Genomic DNA, 20,781 nt, shown 5'->3' with positions numbered 1-20,781 from the left:
GAATATTTACTGTGTTGCCTGGAAACACATAACTAGGGCTTTTAGGGGTTCCCCCCTATTTTCCATAAAGAAAATCTATGGAAAGAACAAGGGTTCCTTCAAAGAAGAGGTTTGCTATTGTGGTAATTCAGCATACCATACTCTGAAGAATAATTTTTCTAAACAGTATTTCCAAACCCAGCAATCTTCCTTTCTGAATACCTATTTCAATTAGGAAGTATTCTGCTGCTATAGGCAAGAACTAACAGCACTTCAGAGTGCCCTATTTGAACAAACGTACACTGTTGGAACAGGACAGAATCTCCTCATGAATGGATTTTGGAGAAGTACTATTTAAAGCTCCCTGGACATTACAGTGAAAGTGAATTTAAATTCTGAAAGACAAAAAACTTCCCAACCCTTTGAAAGAAGTTTATTAATATTTATGTACCTTCTTCCTTAAACCAATAGATGTTACTTACTTGCTGGCAAACTGACCGAAAATTCTTTGGTTATTCACAAGGTCTACCAGAACATCACAAAAACCCAAGAATGGGTAGATGCAACTGTCTAGTGCTCTCACAAACTAAATCCCAGTTCTGCCCAAATTAGAAGAGGGTAAATCCTATTTACCTGCATTTAGTCTCCCCTATACTATGTCTTCCATTAACAATACTTAGAGCAGAAATCTCTTTCATGTGGAACAGTGTTGAAGAACAGAAATCCCACAGGAGCAAAATAGGAAGATCACTGAATACAAAATTTCTGGTTTGCAAAATATCTACCAAAGAATCCTGTAAGAAAAATAAGGTTTATTTTTAAATAATGTATTTCATTAGATCAACTAATGTAGTTGGAAAACTACAGGGGGCAAGCTCTACTTCAGATCAGGCTTAAAAGCTTATCTACTTTTATCAATTATATGAGCTCATTAAGAAAAGCTACTACCTCTCTTCACAAATCTCATGTGCTGTTATCACAGCTGCAACACTATTTTTATCCAAAAAAGAAAGAACAAGCTTAGAACATTTGCTAAAAGATTTTAGTTGGGGTTTTTACCCCTACCACAATAGCAATTAATTCTTTTCTTAAAGGCTCCACTGCTATAAATACCAGAGCAGGAGAAGAAATACTGGTTAGACAACTTATTTTAGAGATACATGCTCTGGATTAAGTGGGATTTCGGAGAAAAACTCTGTGCTAGCCAAGTGATAAAGAGGTTTAGCCAACAGCTTTGTTATTTTGAGGTAACTTTGTGAAGTGAGCAGCTGTTTAGTTTCAATATATAGTTATTGAACTCTGCCTGGCTTACCTGATGGGTACAGAAATGTCTAATGGAAAGTGACAGAAAAAATGTACATATTCTTCAATTATTTAATCTCCATGACCACTAAGAGAAACACATCTGAAAAATTTGTGCAGCTCACCATGCAGAATACTTAAGAAACAGTCACAAGGAAATTACAAAATTATCCCACATAAAGAAAAAGGACAGGTGGGACCCCTGAAAGCCTAATCAAGACTAACCTCCTGCTTCAGCAGATTCAGCTACAGCTTTGTCATCCTGATGGATGTTTGCCCAACCTGTTTGAAGGCCTCTAATGATAGACACACTATGACTCCCAAGGTAAAGAGTGCTCAAATATCCTCATCATTAAAATCTAAATTTTACCTGGTATCATTATCTGAATTATTCTGTGTTCACAGAATGACTCGTCAGTGTTAAACAAACAAAAAATATTATTGTCTCTTTCTAACTGCTGAAGAATTCAACACTCCACCAGTTCTCACAGAATATATTACTAAGAGAGACTTCTATTATGCTGCTGCTGTGTGTCTACAACTGTATTTTCATCCAGATATAAAGTGAAACAAATGCAAATCTAGAGAAAACAGCATCAAATATAGTGCCTGACAAAGTACAGCTGACAGCAGGTGTCTCAACTTCAGTGAGGCTCAAAGCATTATTGTTCTCAGTTCTTTTAGGTCCACAGTAGATTTGTGACTGAAAAGCAGGGGGACAAGGATAAAAAAACAAGTGATTTAAAATTTCTAAAGAACAATGGCTTTGTGATAATTTTTTCCAAGCAGGGGAATAAGGCTACTAGGAAAAGCAGCAGCACGCAATCTTACTGCTCCTGAGAACAACATTTTGCAGAGGATAAGGGCAGGGGAAGAAGGAGGGGAAAAAAAAAAAAAAAAAAAATGCGCAGAGCACGCTCTTCCTTCTCCCTAATAAAATCAGTTGCAGTACACCACTGGAAAGAGTGCTTCCAAAGGCTTAGGTGCCATCTCCATACACTCCCACTTTAGCAACAGCTCTTGCTAATTCTTGAGTATTTCTTGTTCTTCTCCAGCAGCTCCATTATTAGTTACTCTAACAGGGGGAGAGGTTACTTCTTCAGAGACAGACAGGTAATGGCTTTGGACAGCAAGTTCGTTACTTCATCTTTGCCTCAGAAGATGGAGGCAAAACATTCTACTTGCTCTGTGCAACTCTCTGCTACTGAAGAAGAGAACAAGTAGTGGCTAATGCACTGCTGATGCATGCTCTTTAAAGAGGGAGGAATTCCATTCCCCTCACCCTGGCACAACTGGAGGCTGAAAGTCCTCTCTCAAGTAGTTTTTTGGCATGCCCAGTTCTAGCTGATCCAACAAATCCACAGGTTATCCACTGGAGAATCAGCTCCTAACTTTTCGTATCTTTTTCCCCATTCTCAAGCCAGGACTAGACTTTTCCACACTGAAGAGCAGCAGCAAGAAAGGTCTAGTGACAGACACTTAACAGTCAACTGTGCTTCCTTAACAGTAGTTGAAGCTCAGAAGGAACTTGTCACCCATGCACTCTTCCATTGTTTCTTTTGCTGGCAATTTAACTACAGTTATATCCCTCTTCTCTGCTCACAGGAACTCTGCAAACAGAAAGCAATCCTGTCCTACATCCTGGAAGGCCCATTTAGGTTTTTTTCTCACACAACAGTAGTAGCCCTGTCATTGCATCAAAGAACAGAGATGGTTATCAGCAAGCCTCTCAATGCACACGCAAAGGGAAACAAAAACACACAGCTGTTAATAAAAGGCTTGTTGAGAACCCTCAATATACTCACAAAAATCTGCACAAAAGCAGGACTGGTGAGTATCCAAGCAAGACTTCACCCAAGTGCCTGACATTCAGATTTCAAAAAACTTGTCACACTTGATTAAGGGAAGTAATGCTTGGAAACTTTGTTCAAGTTTTATAAGTAGAGGTGAAACGGAAACGTGGAAGCACAGAACCCAGCTAGGGTGAGATGTTGGTGATGAATGGATAACTAGTCAATGTGAAAGGTTATTTCTAACTATTACAGAGGAAATGCAGAGCAGAGGAGAAAGAGCTTCCATCAAACTTGAATGAATAGGACAGTGAAGAGAATCCCAACCAGCTTCTAGATGAAAAGACAGAGGAGGATGAGAAGGGGAAGGAAAAAAAGGGCTCTAGTCAGAGGTGAGCCAGATGGTTAGATGTAAGCATCTGTGAAAGATTCCAAGCACTGGAACTTACGAAAGCCAAGGTAAGCACAAAAAGAAAGAGACAAGACAGTCACCTAAGGGAATGATACTGAAGGTGATTCAACTTGACAGAAGCAGCACTACTTGTCAATCAAGACAGCCAGTGCTGCCTTAAAAAGAGCCAATACGGGTACAGTCTGATCCAAAGGAAAGTAACAGATGCACATCAAGTTCTCAGAAAGGCCATTAGCTCTCTTCCCTGCAATTTGTTTCACCATGTGGCTCTACAAAACATTCTGCTGTGACGTTAAGGAAAGACCTTTATTTAAACGTCCCATGTTCTATTTAATTTAGCTGGTACCTCTAGTCTGTTCCCAAAGAAAGAATACAGATTGGCAGAAACTTGATACATACCACAGTGGGTAAGCTCATTTACATGGATCTTCCAAAATGCCATGGCTGCCTCAGGAAAGCCAAGATGACTACCATTCAGCATGTCCAGCCATAGAGCAGCTAGCTACACCTTGCATGCTCTCCATCTGCCTCCAGTAGCTAGAAGACACTAATGGTTGCTCACCTTTGAAAGTATGTGACAACAAAAATCAATCCCACAGCAAAAAGAGGAGGAAACAATACTGAGTGCAGCTCTGGCAGACAGTGATATGGCTCAGATGAGTATCTTTCCCTCCGCTGGAGCCTCAGACTAATTTGTGACCATTTGTGCCAGAGACAGGATGTGTGTACAATGACACAGTAAAGACAGGGAAAGAAGATTGCTGGAAAACTGGAGATCTCTCCACACCCAATGGTATTAGCCCTTTCCTCTCCTACAAGTAACTTAGGACTCCCTGCCTCCTTTCAAGAACTCTTTACATAAAAACATTGTGCCTGCGCTGCCATAGTCATGCATGTAACTCCTATTTCCACCTTTATTTTTCAATCAGTGCTAGATTTTCTTCTCTGTTAAATTGGCTGCTTACTCATCATTATGACTCAGTTTGCAGCAATGATCAGGCACTTCTATCTACACAGAACAATATCCCATGCAGAGAAAGTTAGAAAGACATGTCTTTCACCTACTTAGAAGCTTACGGTCTCACTGGAGGGCAGCAGAAAGAAAACATCATGCTAGAGCAGTTACCACAGTGGGAACCCAGTCAATGACTAACTTCTCAGAACTACCATAACATTGTAACAGTAAATGAATACTTAGGGAAAAAAGACTGAAATCTGTTTTTTGGTCAAATTATAATATGAATTAGTATACTAACCCATGAAGGAGAAAAGCCTACATATGTAATCAAATTCAATACAAAATCCCATTCTACAAAGATCTCACATAATTTATATTACTATTGTCCTCTTTAAATACGTTAATCTTACTTATCCAAGCACTGTACTTATCTGAAACTGAAAGCTCATTTTATCGTCAAGAGGCAATTCTTTTTCCGCAGTTTGTGTCTGAAAAAAGTTCTTTTACATCTGCTTTAAAATGTAGTTGTGTTCAAGCAGCATTATTTGGTTGCCCTTGCACCATATCTCAGTGATTCCATATGAAATATACTTAGTCCATAAACAAAAGCTTTTTAAAAAAGGTTTCATACAGTTGCACAGCTGGGCTTGCAAATTCATCTGGATCCAAAAGTCTGAAGTGCATGTCTACAGAGTGTAGCTTATACTTGCTGTGCCAGTGCAAGAAGGCGTATGAACACAGTGCAGGAAGGCGTATGAATGCAAGCCAACTTCAGTGCAGGAACTGTGTAACTGTGACACTGTTTTCACCATTTCAGAGCTAGTAAATCCCACCTCTTAATGTAAGAAACAGCCCTATGCCTCCTGGAAGACATCCAGTCATAACGAAGGTCAAGTTACATCCCAGATACATATTTGCAATATCACTCTCTTCAGATCATTAACAACCATATAAAACTAGAAATGGTATCAGAATTCAAGCAGCTAAAATAGCTTTGCTGATGGTGCTCAATCCTGGATGACCATCAGATTCATTCTTACTCTAGAGAATTCATCAGACTGTCAGAAGTCAAAAACAGAGAGCATTCATCCAAGTTGCTATGCTCAGCAGGTAACTATTGCGAGAGGAAATGAAATCCATTGAGAAAGCAGTCTTTTTATAGCCTTAGCTATATGCAGTATTTGTAGCTAAACTGCTATTGATTATTTAAAATGGGTTTGGTTAAACTGTCACAAACTATGTGTGTACTTTTTTAAAACTCTGTTTACAAATGGCTTAAACAAGAAAGAGAAAGCCAAATCAATAAGAAGCTTTTATAAGCCAGCCTACATTTATTTACATCAGGACTCAAAAGAGCTTGTATTTTACTGATTAGCTGGGTTATGTATGGAACAACATTTGCAAAACAGACTACAGACAAAAATATGTAAACATATGCTGCTGTACTTGCAGTACTGTCAAGTCAGCTTGGGAACAGCTACTGCTGTGGTTTCCTTGTGAAAGTGTAAGCACTTTAAGATCTGATAAGAGACACTGTAGGAGTATATTATAATAAAGACAGAAATCCAGTTTCAATTCTTCATCCTCATATTCGCTAGGATAACAAAAGCTCTGGGTGAGTGACATACGTGCAAGCAATTCTGGGCTTTAAACATGAAAACTGCAAGTCTGAAGTTTAAATTTTTGAACTTCACACTGCCTATCAATACTGGATGAGCCAAGCAAGATTCCAAATTTTGGCCCTTTTCAGCTTCAGACAAGCTATTTATGAAAAGCTTAGCTCCCAAATCAGCAAATTTAAATATGCATAATCCAAATATCTGCACTTTGTTTACCTGTAATTCAAAATCAGCTCTGTAGCTGCACTCAAAAAATTCTGCTGGTTTACTGATGTCAATTTATTGTCAAAATGCTGATTTCATACAATGAGTATAAAAGGGGGAGGACAGAAAAGAAATTCAAGGCATCACTCAGCCACTACCTGGGCATCCACAAAGTTTGCATGCTGAAGAAACTGCCTCCTCTATTTCTCAAACATTTCTCAAACCCTCAAAACCAAAACCACACATTACCTGATCTGTAATAATATGGTTTCAAAGAATGCACAAGCAAAGCATGAAGGGGAACTGGCATTCTCTGCTGCGTGTCTTCCAGCACAATGAAGAAGTTCTACAGCTGACAAATCATAAACCTCAAAACAAAGAAATCTGCTTGCTCTATAGCCTGTGTGATAACAGCTTAAAATGATACAGTAAATTTTGATATATTCTGTTATTAATCTTTGGAAATGCTATCTATGATAAACACTTGTATAATACAAATACTTTAATGCATATCATTTTTCTAAACAAATTGGCAAAAAGACATGGGTTACATTACCCCAAAAACATATGCTGTGTTACTCAGTAAGACTAGCACAAAAGTTTAAATGGATCTGCAACAGTCTTTAAAAGTGGTCTAGAAAGCCTGTGTGATATGCTCTTCTTCCCCCTTCAAAAAAATGGGAGAAATAAAGGAAGTTTTATTTGCCAATTTGGAAATTCAGGTCTTGTTTACTGGAGCTACTAGAGAACTAGTACAGATACTTGCTTAAAATTGCAGTGTAAAACTCTGGTCATAAATTACAGTGTGTATAACCAAGCCTGGCATGACTCATTTTGCCATTGTGCTTTAATATCTAAAAGGCCCTGCCAACCAGCCTGTTTCCAGGAATACTGTCTTTTTTGCACACCTGCCTAATGGTTTACAAGTAGAATTTCAGCCTTTGTTTTCGATAGGGAAGCCTGAGCTGTAACACAGAACCTGCCTCCCAATACCAGCTCCGTCCAGCCGTGACACAGGCTTGCAAGCGCAAGTGTCTCTGGTTTAAGTGGCAGCCTTGTTGACCAGACACTTTGCTCCAGACTCTTTGGTCCTCTGGCCCAGGTCTTAGGCCGTGACTTGACTGCTAGACAATAATACTAATCTGGGTAAGCACAAGGAGAAATGGCAATAAAGAGTGGCTACAAAAGGATTTCATTCCAGATCAAAAGGGGATTTGCAGAAAATGAAGGAGAAAAGAATCATTGGTAGGCTGCACTCATCTTCTTTTAGGAAAAGCTATTTTGTTTTTACTTTGTTTAATAAATACAAATATATTACAAACTTCTGAGGCAAAATATACAGTTATATTGCAAAAAAATTAAATGTATTTGCAGATTTATTCAGAGTTTAAATTAGCATGATGCAACCATTCCTTTATAAGGGAACTTCTGTATTCACTTGGCACAAGACATTTCATTTTCAACTTAATCAGACAAACATTGTCAAAGTCTACTGCTAAGAAAACTTAGCTGTTTTTCAGATTCTGAAAAAAGTCATCTTTTCAAATATGCCTGCATAAACAAAAAAAATCCAAATCTTTAAAAGATTCTTGTCATTCATCTGATTGTAAATTACTGGGACTTTGGTAAACAATTCACTGGTATTTGATAAACCTAGGGACTACTGCACTGTTTAAATGCTATTCACAAATTGAGAAGACCTTCTTCCACAAAAATGGATCAAAAGCTTGTTTTTCAGAAATCTGGTTTAAAACTTTTTGTGTTAGCCATAATATAATGCATGAGTATGTGTGTACACAGTATGTATTTTTTAAATAAAAGCATTTTCCTGACAAGGAAACTGGTTTCAGCTACAAAAGCCATAGCTGACTTCCTGCTCTTTTATTAGACCTAAATAGTAAGTCAAGGCAAATAGAGTGCACATTGCTGCTTCTCCGGTAAAACATTGGTATAAACCACCTATCATTCAGTTAGAGTTCAAGTATCAAGGCTAAGCTAGCCTGATATTATCTTAATAAAAATCCTTGTCTAGATCTTCCGTCCATAATCCAAACACTATTCCTGCTTGCTTATCATATTTTGATCTATATTGTTAATGGTCAAAAATAACTTGAATTATTTGGTACAGCTGCTGTTTCCACTAACATATGCAATTAGGTCCTAACAAGATGTTGTGACATAGGTAACACATGGACATATGGCTATATCATAGAACACACACTTACATAGCCCTGAAAGGTGAAAAGACTGCCAAAAACTCAGAAATGCAGAAGGTCCAGTATTTCAGCAGCTACTGTCCTCCTATCCTGGAATTAAAAGCAAAAATTTTGAAATTTGGAGATAAGTGGAATGGAAAAATAACAAAAAGGTAACATACTCATACAAAACCATCTAAACTTCCTTTTTTAACCCTCAGAGCTCAACATCAACACAAATTGTCAGACTAGAAGACAGAAAGTCAGGCCAGAGTGTATTTAAGCTATTTTTTTAAATTGGCCAGGCTTCTTTAATTTCACCTTAAATATATAAAGAATTGACTGAAATGGCTGGTGTTATTTTCAAGAATTTATGGAGGATGAGGAAAATACCAAAAAACAAAGAAACAAGAAACACTGCTTTTATTTAAAGAAAGAAATAAAAAAGGAACCAGTTCAGCCGGCTGAATTTCAATTCCTGAAAAAACATGGAACAGGAAAAAAAAAAAAAAAAAAAAGAAAAATTCAGCAAAAGTTTGTAAGTGCCTAGATGATAATATGCAACAGAGCAAAAGCCAAAAATCAGTTTGATGTACATGCTGAGGAGAGATCCTCACCAGATCTTTCTAACTTGCCTTCCACAACAGAACAGTAGATTTAAAGAAGGGAAGACTGTAGTGCATGTTACAATTATGACTTCAACCTAAGGAAATTTTTTCTTGAGACTACAGCAGTATGAACATAAAACTGTCTTATGCTGAAAGAGCAGCCATAAATGGCTCACTGCCAGCAAGAAAAGACGCAGTGCATGAGATTCCACAGCAAGCACCCCTTAAATCTGATTCTACACAGAATGGTGACCTGAATTATGGGATAGAGAGAACGCTTACATTAATGAACCGATAATACAAAGCCTGCAAGGACAGAGGGAACCTGAGTCGACAAACTTGAACTTCTAAAGGTTCCTGACAAATTGGAGAACTGTTCTGAAATCACTTAAAGGGAACACAAATCTTAGGGAAGAGATTTAAATTATTACTCTCTGATAAAAATTACCAACTATACAAAGACAGGAAAGGGAAACAAGATACTAGAGACACTCTGCTTGAAAAGAGTTGAGGTTATAAAGGATTATGGTATCATGAGGTCGACATGAAAAAAAACCAAGACTTTAATGTGATTCATACACAGTAATTTAGCTTGCAAGAGACATAGGAAGCAAACCTCTCTGTTCTACTCTGCAGGAATACCCCGTTGTTTTGGTCAATGCATATCCAAGACGTGAACTGAATGCTGTCCTCTGTATTCTCACCAACAAAAGTGATCAGATGCCTAAAAAAGATGACTGAGAAAAAGACTGGGAGGGAACACGAGTAAAGCCAAAACACTACAAAGACATACGACCTAAGGAGGAGGAGACTGAGAAAAGAAAGGAGATTCTGCAGTCTTGACTGCTGGTAGTCTTTAAAACAGATAAACTTTTCGTGCGCAGCCTAGATGTAACGATCGGTTCTTCCCTGCAGCATCGTGATAGATCTAACAGATCTGTTCAGGTCCTTCCCTACCTTCCCTATTCTGTGGTTCTATGAAAACATATGTTAATATTGCTAGCTATCCCACACATAAGGACAAAGAAAATAATCAACATGTACACACTGGAAAGCACTAACTCCAGAAAGAACACTGGGAACTGTGGATCAGGCTCCACTGTGCATTTATAGTGTGGTTCAGCTGCCTGAAAGGCTAATTTGATCTAAAATGTATAAAAGTAGGAGTGTCAGGTAGAACAGACAACAACCTTTCCTGTATACTTTATGCTGATCTGACTGTTTAAGAATATGACAACTTTCCTGGTGTCAAAAATTATTTGGAAATACTGGAAGGATCTTTATGGCTCCTGTTTGACTTGATAAAGGGGCCTGTCAGTAAACAGCTTAAAAACCTTGGTCTAGGCAAATTATGAAGGAGAAAGTTGAGAGGTGAGTTGATTTTTTGCATATATACATACCTACACATATACATTTATCCACATACACATCTCTAAGATGTCTGAGAAGGAGAAAGACTGAAAAAAATCAAGATTTTTCAGATTCATAAATTAACTCACAGAAAACTGCTGTGAATGGAAACTTGACTTTACACATATGTATCTTGCAGAGATACTATTTCCTAGCAGCAAGAACAATTGAACTCTGAAAGCTCTTACTACAGGAAATGGAGACCACTGCTTCAATTTTTTAAGCAAGATTAGGAGATTTTTCAGGGAGAAAAACAAAACTCCATGACCTACATCCACAAGAGATTGAATCAGATTATCACAATTCTCTAACCTTGCCTAGCAGCCTAAACACTTCTTTCCCTCAGCTATTGTATTAGATGCTTCCTGGTCTCTGCATTTTGCAGCAGGAGAGACGACAAAGGGACTGAATACAAAAGTGACCTGATGCAGAAACAGGCAGAAAGAATACTGTTTCAGGTACCTCAAAGGCAATAGCCATCATTCCTTCAATTCCACAAAGTAAGAAAGGAGCTTTAAGACTTGGCAAGTAGAAACTTGGGGCCATAGGGAGAGTAAAAACACAAGGAGAAAAATGAACATAGCAGGCAGAAGATGGTAACTATCTATCAGGGAAGAAATGGCGAGTTGCCTCTTGAAAAAGGCTCTGGGCATGAAATATGTGCAAAGTGAAATGAAACTCATCTGGGGAGAAAAAAATGACATTTTACTTTCCCTAAAGGCTGCCTGACGTGTTTCATGTTAATTGTACCCGAGGCTTTCTGTTGTCCCTCCATAGGCTCAGACTTGCCTGACAGAGCAGTTCCAAAGTCACTTTGCTTTCAGGAATGTGACAAAAAGCAAGCATACATTTTATTGTTATTGCTGTACTGATTAATCCATGTCTAAATCCACCCTGTACATTACATATAGTCAGTGTTTACATTTTAATTACTGTATGGGCTGTTTCCAAAGGAATCTTTCCCTTCCCTACAGCAACAACCAGGAAAAAAATTTCCAACAATAGATTATGTTTCTATGTGTGGTTATTGTCATAATGAGTTACCCTTCAGTCCATCCTAATAACTACTGCTAGAACAAATTCTCCCTTTGGCCAGCAATGCATCAAGTCGTACTCCAAAACACTGTCAAGGCTGCTTACTGGATGCTCAGCAGAAGGACTTCAGCAATGTAACCAATTCATGCTACCTGTCTGCTGGAGAAAATTTAAGATTGCTAGTATAGCTGGATCTTTTCTGTGACAGCAAAATAGCATATTTGACAAGCTTATAGCTTACAGGCTATAGGTCTCAATATTTTTGTCATAACGTTGTCACAAAATATTAGTAAGAATGGCATTTCCTATGTCAATATAAATTATAAAGTGGTTGGAAAACAGAACTTAAATATAACTAGGTTTTGGGTTTTTTTAAATTAAGATTACTGTACAAAAGATTCCTAAAAATCTAAAAATTAAAAAGATTTATTATGCTGCAAACATATATGACTCCAGAGTAGCCAAGACAACATATGTACTCATAACACAGAGAACCTTAGGACGTTTTTGCTGATTTGGAAGACATGAGTAAGTTAAGTTAAAAGAGATAAAGAATACACTCATACTTTATAGCCTTGAATAAATATATCAGTGAAATTAGAAGAAATATATACTTAGATTAAATTTCAGTTAGATTAGATACATACTGGAGCTGGGACAGGAACACTCAAAAAGGAGTCCTAAGGGATGATGACCTGGGGATTGGAAAGTCCGCAAACAGAAGAATGAAAGCATGCTACATTACAAGGTTATCGAGCTTTCAGAGACTGCTAAGAGGTGCAGGGGAATGCAGGAGGGACATGTGAACAAAAGCAACTACACACAGAGTTAATTAAGTGTGGTACATGTTAGACAAGAATCCAGCTATGGAAAGAACACAGTGATCTGAGGCTGAAGTCACATGTAGAAGAATAACAGAAGATCCTGAATTTCTTCAGAGTGGAAATGTGATTTCATAATACCAGCTAGGCCTATGGTTTTCTTACATTAATCTCAGTAATAAAATAATTAGGATTTGTAATCTTATGTATATCTACTATATGTTTCTATAAGAGTGCTCCAAGTCCAGGCACCCATGGAGCAGAGGGTGATAGGGAAAAGAGCCCTTTAAAAAAAATAGTACTAGAGCACCTCAAACCTGAATTCCCATTTCTGCCTGAATGAGATTTTGAGTTCATGGGACAGACAGATAAAACCTTATTCTATATGTGATATGGAAACAACAGAGCATGGAAGAGTTTAGATATGTGAAGAAATATCTCTCAGGGATGTGCAGGGAAGAAGAAACTATGATATGGGGCACACATTACAGACCTGAATAATATAGAGAAAGATAACGTTATCAGCAAGGCATACAAGAAAAGAACAAGCTGACTATGTTAAACCACTGCTGGAGCTGAGCCGTCTAACGAACACGGGAAACATTCTGAGAGATAAAATGCTCCACTAAGCATACTGAGATCAAGTGTTTAGGGGATGGGGGATTTTTTGCAGTATTGTCAGGTAGGTTCTGCTCCTCTTTTCAATGTTTTGGTTAGTTTACAGCCACTTAAAAAAATGGCAATTTAATATTACAATCTTTCAAAACTGCTAAGATTCTCAACACTTCTAAAATCCTTATTTTAAATGTTCCTGGTATTTGAATTGAACTTCAGATGTCTTATAAACATTGCTTCCTACAGGGAAGAACAATGTGGTATCACTAAAACAGAAACCTGAGTGACAGTACAACAGAAGCATCACTTTTGGAAGTACTTTGGAGAATTGCTTTTAAAGTAGATATTTAACATTAGCTCATATTTCCTGAGCTCCAATTAATTGTTGTAAACTTTTTTTTTTAGTTGGAAGTGAAATTAAAAATTCTTGCAAATTTATTACCCAAGTGATGTATTAGCAGCTTCTCCTTACTAAGCTAGACATAGCCATATTACAGGAAAGTTGAACAGGCCAGCCAGGAGTTGTCTGCTTTGGTCAATACTTAATTTTCACATGGAAGCTAACAACATATACAACCTACCTACGAAGAACAACTCTAGATGTCACAAAACAAACAGGCTGTTTTTATTTTTACTCCAGTATCTGTACCAATACCAGCAGTGCAGAGCTGTTTCCTAATCAAACTACCTCAACCAGCCAAAATAAAATTCCCGGGAGATCAAATACCCAGCCCTCCAGAATCCAGAACAGGTTTGAGTTTTCTACTTAACATCAAATTCATGTTGCAATGCTGTCACTCTGGAAGCAAACTAACATTTCCTGTCTTTTTTCCTAATTCTGAATCCACGGACACAGAAGCAGTACTGATAGGCCTGTATTTTAACTGCTGGTGCAAAACTGTTCAGCCAACCATTTATTGATTCATAATGCTCTGACAGTCCTAGGAAATGTTGTAACATATTTAGATTTATGATTTTCATATGTAAATCATAAATTAAATAGGGCTTAATTACAATTTAAATTCCCCCTTCTCCCCCCATGATGAAGAGATACGGTACACAGCTTTCACTGTAGGATAAAGCTGATCAAAGTGATTAAAATAGAATTTGCTGTACAGTTGCTCAAACCACACTCTTGTTTTCTGCAGTTTCAGCATTTCCAGAACTTGCAGGAAGGCAAAAATAGACTACAACAATGAAACAGAGATCTGAGACAATGTACGCAAATACAGGAACTTCCCTTTTTCAACTCTTGGTGGTCCCTGATCTACATAATATCCTACATCAAAAAGTTTAGAAGATGTAAGTTGGACATGAGGAAATGCTAAACTTGCCCTTGACTAAAATTTTAGTACATATTCTCAGAATTTAAATTGGACATTGACTGTGGTGAGGATCACATTTTCTACATAATTGAAGAGAATGTCAACACTCAAGGGACAGAATTTAGGTTGCATGAATCATTTCAAACACAAACGGCACCCTCTATAAACTCCCACTAAGCTTCAATCCTGGAAACTTTGGCACTGTGCCACAAAGCTGCTGCTGGTGCCCTGGGATACAAGGATAACTTCCCAAGCAGAAGTTTCTTTACACATCACAGACTCTTAGACTCCAGAAATTCTAGTGAACAGCAACATTTATACCTGTGTTCCAATGGTAGTGTTTGTTCCAGGGAAAGGAAAATCTACCATAACTACGTAACTAGACTGCCAATTTGTGGAAAGAGCCCGGTTTTACCCTCTTGTATTCTCTACTCTCACAACCAGTCTGACAGCTCTCCCCTATTCCTAGGCAATGCCCACAACTGCTGCAAATTTTTCAGAGGTGTGTAACTGCACAAAGGGAAATCCTTCTTTTTAATTTATGCCCCTGACAAATCTGAGTGGTAGCCATGGAAAAAATAAAAGGCCCCTTGTGTAGTGCTTCGGTCAAATATCAAAAGATCTGCTGCAAAAAATCAATAGACTCTCTCAAAGAAAAGGTCATAAAAATCCTTTCGAAGGAAAAGTTAGGGCATATCTATGCAGGTTTGGCACATAATATTGCCTCAGTAATACAAAGCAATACTAACTTAGAAAGAAATATGGGTGTAGCTACAACTCCTAAATGAAGACACAGTAATGACAAGACAAAAGTACTTCTACAGTCTGGATAAAATGGAGGAGAATTTGTAGTGTGGAAATTTTAGACTGACAGAAACATTTCTGAGCAGTAGCATTATAAAATAGAAAAAAGAAGAGCCCTAGAACGTGCAAAAATACCGAACCATATCCTGACACATGGTGATTTCCATGCTCTATTTGACCTATAAGCCAAACACCCAATCCAAATTATTGAATCATGCACTTCCCCCAAATCAAACCATATTCAGTGTTTTCTCCAGCTCTGATTTAGTGACCTCAAACATTAGATTAGTCACTTGTCATCTATCTTTTGTTTCAAGTCTTTCTTTACTCTTAAGTATGTTTACTTTGAGGGGGTTCATACTTTTCTTTCAGTTTTTCAATACAGAGAGGTTACAGCCACCTCTCTAAGTAAAGATAGAGACGTGGAGTTTTAAGCTACAGTACTGGCACTTCTACAGTGATCAAACAAACAGTTTACATATTTTTGGCTGTTTCCACTTGAAGCAGAACGATGTAACTCAGCCCAGTCCCTCTGTGTAAGAGGCAATTATTTATCAGCTTCCTTTTGGCAAAGATTTCTTTCACCTCTTATTTTAAGGCACTGAGGGTACCAAGGTGTTTCCTGCTCAGCCATTTATCACAGCAGGCTTATGATTTATTTTAACAAGAAACACAAGATTAAAGGGTTTCACAGAACACATAATGCCCCACAGTACGTGGAACATAATTCAAATAGCCACCAAGACAGGGTTCCAACTCTGAATACTGTACCGAAGCAAGAAGTGTTAATGCATGTTTAGCCACAGACTGTACAGACTGCTAGTATATTCAGGAATTACTATCCTCTCCCCATTGTCATCAATTAGACTGTTCACAGTATTATGAACAAGTTACATCTAACCCCACAGAGATAACTAACAGTTTTATATGCACACATACGCGCACATGTACAAACACTCCACACCATGTTACTAGAACTCTGGATTTCTTCTGTCAGGTCTCACTTTCTGACAGGTGTGTACACGCTGTTCCAAAAACCAGCCTGAAGCAATTAACTTCTGTATGGCTTCCACCTCCATTTCCAGATTAAGATTCTTCATTGTATGAAACAGCTGATGAAACTAATACTTTGGCTGAGGTTTGAAATTGGTACTAAGTTCACATTAACTTACTTTGAAGTCACTACAGATTTGATAAAAATCTAATTCTTTATTTAGTTTTTAGTTGCCGACTCAACAGATATGTTCCTACTTCCTCCAGGAGACATGTAATTAAAATCCAGAATTTATTAAATGTTTGTGCTCTGCCTATTCCCTGGGCTGCATGACAAAAGATCCTGGACAAGTAAGCATAATTGAAGCTAAACATTTCCCTCATTCAAGGATAAAATTCTGGCCTCTATCTTTTAAAAGAAATCCAAACATTTTTTAAAAACTTCACCATTTCCTTAAAGATTTAAAAGAAGAAACTTACACACAAGAGGACTTCACACTTTTTCTTTCCTCTTAAATTTAGATTTATTTTTGTAAACTACTGCATCCTCTGAGAATAAGAAATTAATCAGTTCTTCTCTGAGCTACCCAACCAATCCACTTTCCATTTTCCCAGCCAAACATCTGTACTTGCTGAACCCCCATCTGTTGTCTTATTGTTGAGTTAGTTTACCATCTCAATTGCTGCAACTTCCTTTTCATTTTCACTAGACAATAGATTGGAGCTTTCCTGAGGATGCCTTCCACCTTTCTATCACTCCATCTCTTCCCCTTCACTAAAGTGAGGTGATAAGATGAAACACAACAAGCAGAGGCTTGTCTCCTCTGCTGAAAAGGAGAAATCTCTTTTGTTTCATTCTGGGTAACTCATACATGCTAGTTTTTCCAGATCAACATTAAGGTATTAAAAAAAAATATAAGACAATTGCAAAGACAAGCCAAGAGCAAGGACTCCCAAATATATATATATATATATAAATACACATTACATTTGCTCTAAAGCAGACTAGGGAGAAGGCCATTCAGAAGTAACACAAACACATACCTACAAACCACTGTAACCACTGTTAAACATTTACTTGGTTTTGCCTGTGTGCAGTGTTACCCAACTGGCAACTTCCATTCTATTTAATCAAGTAAATGTGATGACATTTTAGTTGTGTGTATATACACACTGCCCTCATTATAAAAACTTCTAAATGTATGAATCTCAAATGAAAATTAAAACCAATCTGTAGTACGTGGAGCCTACAGGCTGAAGAACCAGAAGGCAACAAATAAAACCTACAACTTCCTTCTGTAAGTCTTGCTGTTCTGCAAGATTACTGGGAGCCAAGAATGGACCAACAGATCAGACTGAGGAACAGAACTTTCCCTACATCAGACTCAACAGCTTCAAAACCAACCACCCTACTACATTATCATATCAATATCAAATGTAAGGCTTAAATGAATTTTCTTAGTCTATAGTAAAACAAATCTAAATAATCCCTGGTTTCCTTGAATCTAATGGACATGGCCAAAGTTTGAAATTTATTTCTCAGTAATTTTTTATTATTTGAATGGTGTGTATAGAAATGGAACTATAAAACTCATAACAATGGCTAATTCCAGATCGACCTGACTCAAACAAGGGCATTAAACCATTTTTACAGAGACACTCAGTTCTGCTTTGTGTAGGATCTTCTTTTACCATTACCAGCACATCAGTGCCTACAGCAGTATGTAAAGTATCATGAAATTTAGCTACTAGTACTCCATGTTCCTCTCTAACCCTTCTCCTAGGAAGAGGACTGTACGTGTAATATTTTCTTCCCATATAACTTTTAATTTATTTTTTAAATTAGAAGTAGCAACTTTGATATGCTCTTTTTTACACTCAGAGGGGAAAAAGAACAGATGGAAATCTCCTTGAACATACTTGTCTCCTCACGGGCATTTAATTCCTAATCTAGAAACACTCACCGGCATAAAGAATAACTGCTTCCAAAGTCCCCTCCCCCATGCCTCAGGAACACAGTTTTCAATCACAGTCTTTGGTTTTGAGCTTTCTGCAGTCTAAGGACTCCTACAATGCTAAGCCTTGCGCACCTTTTAAGCATTGGAAATAACTGGTGAGGTGATAAAATCCAGGACTGCTCTACAAATCAAAAAGAAAAAAATATTACATTTACTTGTTAATGAGACACAGATGTTACACCAAGTCAAATGTGAGGTGACAGCCTCCCTGGGGAAACAAACAAACAAACCAACACTAAGCTATTTCCTATCAGCATCTCTAGATACCTATCACCCACTATTAAAAGCTTCTTCTCAGACTTGTAAAATATTGTTTTAGTAACATATTCAGCTCTGAAGATGAAAACTGGTCCAGGTTTTTTGCAGTTGAGATAAGAACAGAAACCAAATCTCCTAGCAATTCAATTTCTTAAAAATCTTGCCAGAAGTAAACAAAGCCAAGAAATTTAACACAGTTTTCCACTTCTACCTTTAAAAATGGCATAATTTCTCTGATACCAAAGTAATGACTTGGAGCTGGCTGGAGTTTTATGGGACAATGTTGCACTTAGGCCAAATTTAAGGAAATTGCATCACCTTCAAACAGTAAAACCCACAACAGTGCAGAGATAAGAGTCAACAAATTCTCCAACAAGCACTATTCCTTTTTAGTGGATGATAAGACCCACTAAAATAAATGTTTCAATCTAAAGCATCATCTATCAATATTTTCTTGCCCTGTTCCTTTTGCATATACCTTGTCACTACAGCAGCTAACATGAACATACAGTATTTAATCAAGTATACAAGACTGTTTAATTTCTCCATAAGAAACACTACAAAAGTCTTAAATCTCAAAAAGATTTTAAGTTAAGTTACAGAGGAGAATTAAAGCTTTAACAGTGCTGGTTGCTTTTACTGGGAGGTAATATAAAGCATGCAGGGCACATGAGCTGGGAAGTTCTTCCTGGGGGCTGTGGATACAGGTGGGTTCATGGCTCTTCACTGGGTCCTTTTACAGAAAGGACACAGTCTCTCACTCAAGCCAGAAGCATCAGCTCCTTAAAATATCATTTTGACATTTTGGTTGCACTTGTCCCCTCCTCTTTTTACTTATATCTCTCCCCACCTGAGGACCCAAAACACTGGGGAAAAGGTTCTGTTGAACAGTCAGCTATACGGGTATCCCAGCAACTATGGGGTTTGCTTTTTGTTCCTCACTTCTCAGTTCACATATGTAAGCAGAACACTGAAAAATAACATATGGCCACTAACAACCCTCCTTGGGACACCTTCAACAAGGTAAATCCTGTTAATAGGTTCTTTTACTCTGTGTCCCCTCATTTACATTTTTGACCCTTGTCATTTTTCTTTCTACTTGCAAGTGCAATCCTCCCCTGCCCCAGCAGTCTGGCTCACTACAGTTTTTAATGTTTTTTGAGGGAGGGCTACTTGTGTGTTTGGGACAAAGGCACAGTCATAGTGCTAAGATGAACAGCAACCAATACCGAAGGCCCAGAGAAGAGCATAAAGTAGAAGTTCCACAGCTCACTTGCCTTACTAACACACACCTTGCTTGCCTCCAGCAATCCACTACTCAGACTGAGCCAGAGATGGTGCAGTGCACTTAACACCCTTCCAAAACCTCTCCCAATCTGCCTCTAGTTGTCTGAAGCAGTATAAGCTACTGGCAGTCATATTAGCCCACAGAAAAAAAGTTCCAAAGTTTAGTTGTGCCTTCTTTAAAAAAAAAAACAAACAACAAAAAACAAAACCCAAAAACATCTCATTTTGCTTGCAACCTACCACCCAATAATGATACTGAAAGCTCTTATTCTTTCATATAGGGAGAAACACAGAAATACACTTCTCATTCTCTACACTACTACTTACTAAAGTACTATGTACTTTAATACTGTGCCGTACCACTCCTTCACAATTCTATTCCAACCTGCCTCTCAGTCTGTTTCATTTAAATATTTTCCACCCTTCTGGTCACCCTTGCCTCACTTCTCCATTTGCTCTTCTTGTTATTCTTCGACTATTTTTTTTTTAAACTAGAATACAACTTAGATTAACTGTTATGAGGTTTCTTTATTTCATTCTTTGTCTTCTATTTGACCAAGCATAGAACAGACAAATCTATTGTAATTTCCCTGTTTTCTGAGTAGTAAACAGAGCACAGCGCACCACAGCAAGTAAAACAAGAACTTGTTTCTCCTTACATGCACATCTTGCAGTTGTCAGTATGGACCACCATCTAGCTATTCAACCACACTTTTTGAAACTCTCTGCTACCAGCTTCCAGTTTTACTAACCACATTAGTTTCAGCAAATATTTTAGGAAGTTAAGAGAATGTCACTCAGGATAACAAAATAACCTCTCTCAGAATTTCCTCATTAGCTTTTTTTCCCCCCTGGAGAAAGGGAAGAGATACATCCTTTGTTCCACAAAAGGGGCTAAACAGCAGCAAAATTTACATGAAGAGGAGAACTTTGTGCTAAGGCCTCCACAGTTCAACATTTTCATACAGTTTAGAAGACAGTGATAGCTGCCTTTCAAATTCAGGTTTTAAAGCCTAGATTCACAGTTTAGGCTTACTAAATTTCAGGTTATGCAAATATAATGCTGGTAAACCAAGGAAGCCCTCAACTGTTTTATCAGCCCTAAGGCATAGATACAAAAGATTCTTCTCAGGACTTCCTACATCTTA

General features: G+C 37.8%; 1 protein-coding gene across 2 annotated transcripts in view; it reads right to left on the bottom strand.

Annotated features, from left to right (window-relative positions):
• SESN1 (sestrin 1) overlaps positions 1-20,781 on the bottom strand; it is an 85,110-nt gene that overhangs the window by 36,604 nt on the left and 27,725 nt on the right. Inside the window, exon 1 of one of the 2 annotated variants that reach the window (XM_056343704.1) lies at positions 8,490-8,544. The exons of the other annotated variant lie outside the window; for it this stretch is intronic. The gene's annotated coding sequence lies outside the window, so the exon portion shown is untranslated. Of the gene's footprint in view, positions 1-8,489; positions 8,545-20,781 lie in introns of those variants that run through there. 2 annotated transcript variants of the gene reach the window in all.

The sequence above is a fragment of the Falco biarmicus genome, chromosome 6, assembly GCF_023638135.1.
Source record: "Falco biarmicus isolate bFalBia1 chromosome 6, bFalBia1.pri, whole genome shotgun sequence".
In the NCBI taxonomy this organism is placed as follows: domain Eukaryota; kingdom Metazoa; phylum Chordata; class Aves; order Falconiformes; family Falconidae; genus Falco; species Falco biarmicus.
The sequence above is the reverse complement of the archived record's forward strand: the minus strand, read 5'-3'. Positions and strand labels throughout refer to the sequence as shown.